Source organism: Hylobates moloch, unplaced genomic scaffold, assembly GCF_009828535.3.
Source record: "Hylobates moloch isolate HMO894 unplaced genomic scaffold, HMol_V3 SCAFFOLD_3, whole genome shotgun sequence".
Lineage (NCBI taxonomy): Eukaryota > Metazoa > Chordata > Mammalia > Primates > Hylobatidae > Hylobates > Hylobates moloch.
Genome location: NW_026652278.1, coordinates 23011548 through 23018823, shown reverse-complemented (window position 1 = coordinate 23018823; position 7276 = coordinate 23011548). Strand labels below are relative to the sequence as shown.

The window sequence follows — 7276 nt, the reverse complement described above, 5'->3', positions numbered from 1 at the left end:
AGGGACTAGTGAGACTGGACCAGTGAGGCAACCGCAGGAAGGGACACAGAGTCAGCTAGGGGTAGGTTCTGCCTTCCTGGAAAAGGCCCTACACAGACTTGTTGGGCCATGCAAGGTGAGAAAGGATGGTCCCAAGTTTCAGCTTCTGCCTGCCTCTTCCACAAAGCTCCTGGCACCCTGGCCTCCTCGTTCCCATCCCAGAGCCTCTGTGCCAAGAATGCTGTGTTCCCATGTTGCTGCAGGGCCAGATTCCTGTCTCACAGCAGATGCTGCCTGAGTCACTTCCTCTTTGAGGCCTTCCCTGACCACTCCGTCCAATTTGTTGCCATTTCTCTTCCCCTATCTCTAGAGCCTCTCTCTCAGCATTGCCTCGTTTTACTTTTCTTCTTAATACTTACCAGTTTCCAAAGATATGACTTGATTCCTCAACCGTTGCCACCCACCACCCCAATTAAAATATAAGTTTCATGAGACATATCTCCCTTGTTCACCTCTGAACCCCAGGTCCTCACACAGGCCTGGCACAGAGTAAGCCACTGATAAATATTTATTGAATGAAAGAATGTATGGCCACGGTTAGTAGCTCACACCTGTAATCCTAGCACTTTGAAAGGCTGAGGCAGGAGGATTACTTGAGCCCAGAAGTTGGAGACCAGTCTGGGGAGCATAGTGAGATCCCTGTCTTATTTTAAAAAAGAAAAGAAAAAAAAAGAATGCATGAAGGACCAAATGAATGAATCTTGTTTGTTGCAGACCAATGCAGCCACACATGAGCCTGTGCTTCTCCTGTCTTTCTTTGGCTGGAAAAGACCATCTGTGTCCACAGGCAACTGCAACAAAGAACCTCATCCAAATGAGTGCTTTTGTCAAGATGCCAGAGAGGCCCTGTGGGCAGATCTGGAGAGGTCAGGAAATAGGGACTAGGGATAAGAGTGGTCTTGGTACCCCGAAATTCCCGCTTAAGTGGAGATGAGCTGCAGAAACCCCTTTTTGGTTTTAATCTTGATGCAAATCTTTAAAATGTGTACATCATTTTTACCACTGTGGTAGGCAAAATAGCTTAATGTAGGCATAACTGCCTTAACCAACCATTTTCTTACTGAGCTCTCACATGAACCCTAAAAGGTAACCAGAAATCTATTTTTAATGGAAGACATAGTTGAGGTTCAAAGATATTAAACTACTTGCCAAAAATTACTCAGTTCTTAATTTTGTCCTAGACCAGAACATTACTGAATGATGTTTGACCTCCTCACTCGTATTGCAATGAGATCTTTTGTACAGAAGAGACCCTAAGTAGGGGTGGGAGAATACTGATAATCTTTAACCCGTATTGAGCTATTTCTATGTGTCAGGCACTTTTCTGAGACACTTAAATATAGAAACTAATTTAATCCTGACAGTGTCCCTTTAAGAAATGAACTCTTGTATGGGGTGGGACTGTGCAAGGTGGAGCAGCAACAGAGGCGAGGGCTCAGCAGGGGGTCACAGGCTAGGGCTGTGGGAGCCGGGCCACTGAGGTTGGGGCTGACTGAACTCACGGACCTGATACTTTTCTCGAGAAACAAACCAGCTCAAAAGAAAAATGGCATTTGTCGCAACACAAGGAGCGGTGGTGGTTGACCAAACCACTCTGATGAAAAAGTACCTTCAGTTTGTGGTAGCTCTCACAGATGTAACTATAACTGATGAAACAAAGTTAAAAATCAGGCAAGAAAGTATTTGCAAGCCTCATGGTGACCTCAAACCAAGAAACATATAATGGATACACAAAAAATAAAAAGTAAGAAACTAAATCATATAATCAGAGAAAATTACCTTCAGTAGAAGAAGACAGGAAGGAAAGAAAGAAGAGAAAACCAGAAAACAACCAGAAGGCAAATAACAAAATGGCAGGAGTAAGTCCCTACTTTCAATAATAACATTGAATGTAAATGGACTAAACTCTCCAATCAAAAGACATAGATTGCCGGAATGGATGAAAAAACAAGACCCATTGATCTACTGCCTGCAAGAAACCCACTTCACCTATAAAGACACACACAGACTGAAAATAAAGGGATGGAAAAAGATATTACATGCCAATAGAAACCAAAAAGAGCAGGAGTCACTATACTTATATCAGACAAAAACTATAAAGGACAAAGAAGACCACTATATAATGATAAAGGGGTCAATTCAGCAAGATGATACAACAATTTCAAATATATATGCACCCAACACTGGAGCACCTAAACATATAAAGGAAATATTATTAGAGCTAAAAACAGAGATAGACTCCAATACAATAATAGCTGGAGACTTCAACACCACTTTCAACATTGGACAGATCTTCCAAACAGAAAATCAACAAAGAAAAATCAGACTTAATCCGCACTATAGACCAAATGGATCTAAGAGATATTTATAGAACATTTTATCCAAGAGCTGCAGAATATACATTCTTTTCCTCAGCACATGGATCATTCTCAAGGATAGACCATATGTTAGGTCACAAAATAAGTCTTAAAGCATTCAAAAAAGTTAAGATAATATCAAGCATCTACTCTGACCACAATGGAATAAAACTAGAAATTAATAACAAAAGGAATTTTGGAAACTATACAAATTTATGGAAATTAAACAATCTGCTGCTGAATGACCAGTGGGTCAATGAAGAAATTAAGAAGGAAATTGGGCCGGGTGTAGTGGCTCACACCTGTAATTCTAGCACTCTGGGAGGCCTACGTGGGCCAATCCCTTGAGCTCAGGAGTTCAAGACCAGCCTGGGCAACATGACAAAACCCTGTCACTACAAAAAATACAAAACTTAGCTGGGTGTGATGGCATGTGCCTGTATTTCCTTCTGTATTCCCAGGAGGCTGAGGTGGGATGTCAAGGTTGCAGTGAGTCGAGATCACACCACCACACTCCAACCTGGGTGGCACAGCTAGACCCTATCTCAAAAAAAAAAAAAAAAAAAAGAAAGAAAGAAAAGAAAAGAAAAAAAGAAAGAAAGTAAAGAAAGAGAGAAAGAAAAAGAAAAAAGGAAATGAAAAACCTTCTTGAAACAAATAATAATGGAAAAACAACATAACAAAACCTATGGGATACAGCAAAAGCAATACTAAGAGGGAAGTTTATAGCTAAAAGTGCCTACATCGAAAAAGAGGAAAAACTTCAAATGAACAATCTAACAATGCAGCTTAAAAGACTAGAAAAGCAAGAGCAAACCAAACCCAAAATTAGTAGAAGAAAAGAAATAATAAAGATCAGAACACAAATAAATAAAATTGAAATAAAAAAATACAAAAGATTAATGAAACAAAAAGTTGGTTTTTCAAAAAGTTAAACAAAATTGAGACTAGTGAACAATACAGTCAGGATGGCTAAAGATGACCCCAAGAAACCAAAGAGCAAGATGTCTGCTTCTGCCTTTTTGTGTAGACGTGCAGAGAAGAACATAAAAAGAAAAACCCAGAGGTCCCTGTCAATTTTGCAGAATTTTCCAAGAAGTGCTCTGAGGGGTGGAAGACAATGTATGGGAAAGATAAGTCTAAATTTGATGAAATGGCAAAAGTGGATAAAGTGCACTATGATCAGGAAAAGAAGGATTATGGAACAGCTAAGGGAGGCAAGAAGAAGAAGGATCCTAATGCCCCCAAAATGCCACCGTCTGGATTCTTCCTGTTCTGTTCAGAATTCTGCTCCAAGATCAAATCCACAAACACTGGCATCTCTATTGGAGACGTGGCAAAAAAAAAAAAAAAAGCTGAGTGAGATGTCGAGTAACTTAAATGACAGTGAAAAGCAGCCTTACATCAGTCAGGCGGCAAAGCTGAAGAAGAAGTATGATAAGGATTTTGCTGACTCTAAGTCGAAAGGAAAGTTTGATGGTGCAAAGTGTCCTGCTAAAGTTGCCCGGAAAAAGGTGGAAGAGGAAGGTGAAGAAGACAAGGAGGGAGAAAAGGAGGAGAAGGAGGAGGATGAATTAAAGAAAAAAAACAAAACCTGTTTATCTGTCTCCTTGTGAATACCTTAGAGTAGGGGAGGGCCATAATTGACACATTTCTTATTTGAGAAGTGTCTGTTGCCCTCATCAGGTTTAATTACAAAATTTGATCAGGATCATATTGTAGTCTCTCAAAGTGCTCTAGAAATTGTCAGTGGTTTACATGAAGTGGCCATGGGTGTCCAGAGCACCCTGAAACTGTATCGAAGTTGTACATATTTCCAAACATTTTTAAAATAGAAAGGCACTCTCATGTTCTCCTCACTCTGCACTTTGCAGTTGGTGTGACAAGGCATTTAAAGATGTTTCTGGTATTTTTTTTTTTTAATTTGTAAGGTGGTCTTAACTATATGGTAATTGGCTGGAAACCTAAGTTATCAACTGTATATATCTACAGTTTGTAAAAAGAACACAACAACCAGGACAAACTCTCGAAGCTCTTTGCCTGGGGTTGAGGCTGTGGGGAAGATGCCTTCTGGAGGGGCCATAGCTCAGGGCATGCACTGTGAGGCTGGACCTGTTGCCTCTGCAGTGGGCATCCATTTAGCTTCAGGTTGTCTTGTTTCTGTATATTGTGACATAGCATTTTGCTGCTGTCTTAGCTGTGGACAAGGGGGGTCAGCTGGCATGAGAAGTTTTTTGTTTGTTTTGTTTGTTTTTCCCAAGACAGAGTCTCGCTCTGTCACCTAGGCTGGAGTGCAGTAGTGCAATCTCGGCTCACTGCAACCTCCACCTCCCAGGTTCAAGTGATTCTCCTGCCTCAGCTTCTGGAGTAGCTGGGACTATTTTTTAAACAAACTGTAGAACTCTTCATTGTTAGCAAAGTGAAGAGCCACTGCATCAATGAAAGTTCAAGAACTTTCTGTACTTCAACACCGTTTGAAACGTTGAGTTTTGTTTTTTTTTTTTTGTATGTTTGGAATGCTAAAATGTTTTTGAAGTTAAAGTCTTACATTTAAAAAAAAAAGTTAAACAAAATTGACAAATCTTTAACCAGACTAAGAAATAAAGAGAGAAGATACAAATAAATAAAATCAGAAATGAAAAAGGAGACATTACAACTGATACTTCAGAAATTCAAAGGATCATTAGTGGCTGCTATGACCAAGTATATGCCAATAAACTGGAAAATCTAGAATAAATGGACAAATTCCTAGATACATGCCATCTACCAAGATTAAACTGGGAAGCAATCCAAAACCTGAACAGACCAATAACAAGTAACGAGATCAAAGCCATAATAAAAAGTCTCCCATTAACCCATTTATGCCAGAGGTTGCAAATTTTTTGTGTGTGAAAAATCAGACCTTGACGATGACCTTGAGCAGTAGGATATAAATAACTCCTACAAACGTAGCATTCCAATAATGGAACACTAGGCATAAATTGGTTGTTGAAGAAAAGCCTGGGACTTGATGGCTTCACTACTCAATTCTACCAAATGATTAAAGAACTAATACTAATCCTATTCAAAGTATTCATAAAAATAGAGGAGGAGGGAATACTTCCAAACTCATTCTACAAGGCCAGTATTACCCTGATACCAAAACCAGACACAGACACATTAAAAAAAGAAAAGTACAGGCCAATATTTCTGATGAATATTGATGCAAAACCCTCAGCAAAATACTAGTAAACCTAATTCTACAATACATTAGAAAAAAAATCATTCCTCATGTCCAAGTGGGATTTATCCCTGGGATGCAAGGATGGTTCAACATATGCAAATCAATCAATGTGATACCTCATATCAACAAAATGAAGGATAAAAACCACACAATCATCTCAATTGATGCTGAAAAAGCATTTGATAAAATTCAGCATCTCTTCATGATAAAAGCCCTCAGAAAACTGGGGATAGAAGGAACATACCTCAACATAATAACAGCCATTTATAACAGACCCACAGCTAGTCTCATACTGAATGGGGAAAAACTGAAAGTCTTTCCTCTAAGATCTGGAACATGGATAAAGAAAATGTGGCACATATACATAATGGAGTACTATTCAGCTGTTAAATAAGAATGAGATCCAGTCATTTGCAACAACATGAATGGAACTGGAGATGGTTATGTTAAGTGAAATAAGCTAGGCACAGAAAGACAAACATCACATGTTCTCAGTTATTTGTGGGATCTAAAAATCAAAACGTGATGGCATTAGGTGGGGCAAGAAATTTTTTTTTTAATTTAAAAAATTAAAAATAATAGAACTCATGGACACAGAAAGTAGAAAGATGGTTACCGGAGGTTGGGAAGGATAGTGGGGGGCTGAGGGAAGTTGGGGGTGGTTAATGCTACAAAAAAAAAATAGAAAAAATGAATAAGACCTACAACTTGATAGCACAAGAGGGTGACAATAGTCAATAATAACTTAATTGTACATTTTTAAATAACTTAAAGAATGTAGCTGGATTGTTTGTGACTCAAAGAATAAATGTTTGAGGGGATAGACACCTCCATGCTCCATGGCATGCTTATTTCACATTACATGCCTGTATCAAAACATCTCATGTACTCCATAAATGTATACAGCTATTGTGTACCCACAATAAAATTTTAAATTTTTTTAAAAAGAAAAGTTTTTAAAAAGAACTATTGTAATCCTCAGTTAACAGATGGGGATCGGGCGTGGTGGCTCATGCCTGTAATCCCAGCACTTTGGGAGGCTGAGGTGGGTGGATCACCTGAAGTCAAGAGTTCGAGACCAGCCTGGCCAACATGGTCAAACCCCATCTCTACTAAAAATGCAAAAAATTAGCCGGGTGTGGTGGCAGACGCCTGTAATCCCGGCTACTCGGGAGGCTGAGGCAGGAGAATTGCTTGAACCCAGGAGGTGGAGGTTGCAGTGGGCCGAGATTGCACCACTGCATTCTAGCCTAGAAAACAAAAGCAAAACTTCGTCTCAAAAAAAAAAAAAAAAAAAGCGGGGCATAGGGGAACTGAGGCCAGGCAAAGTGGTTCATGCCTGTAATCCCAGCACTTTGGGAAGCCAAGGCAGGAGGATCGCTTGAAGCCAGGAATTGGAGACCAGCCTGGACAACACAGTGAGATAGCCCTTCAAAAAACAAAAAAATTAACAAGGCTAGTAGTCCTAGCTACTCAGAAGGCTAAGGCAAGAGGATCACTTGAGCCCAGGTGGTTGAGGCTGCAGTAAGCTATGATCATGCCAGTGCACTCCAGCCCGGATGACAGAGCAAAACTCCATCCATAAAAACAAACAAACAAAAACAGACGGGGAAATGAAGACACAGAGAAGTTAAGTACCTTGCCACAGACACACAAC

General features: G+C 39.7%; 1 pseudogene; it reads left to right on the top strand.

The window, feature by feature from the left end:
- Window positions 1-243: 243 nt before the first annotated feature.
- On the top strand, window positions 244-6884 carry LOC131383026 (high mobility group protein B3-like; annotated as a pseudogene).
- Window positions 6885-7276: the final 392 nt, after the last annotated feature.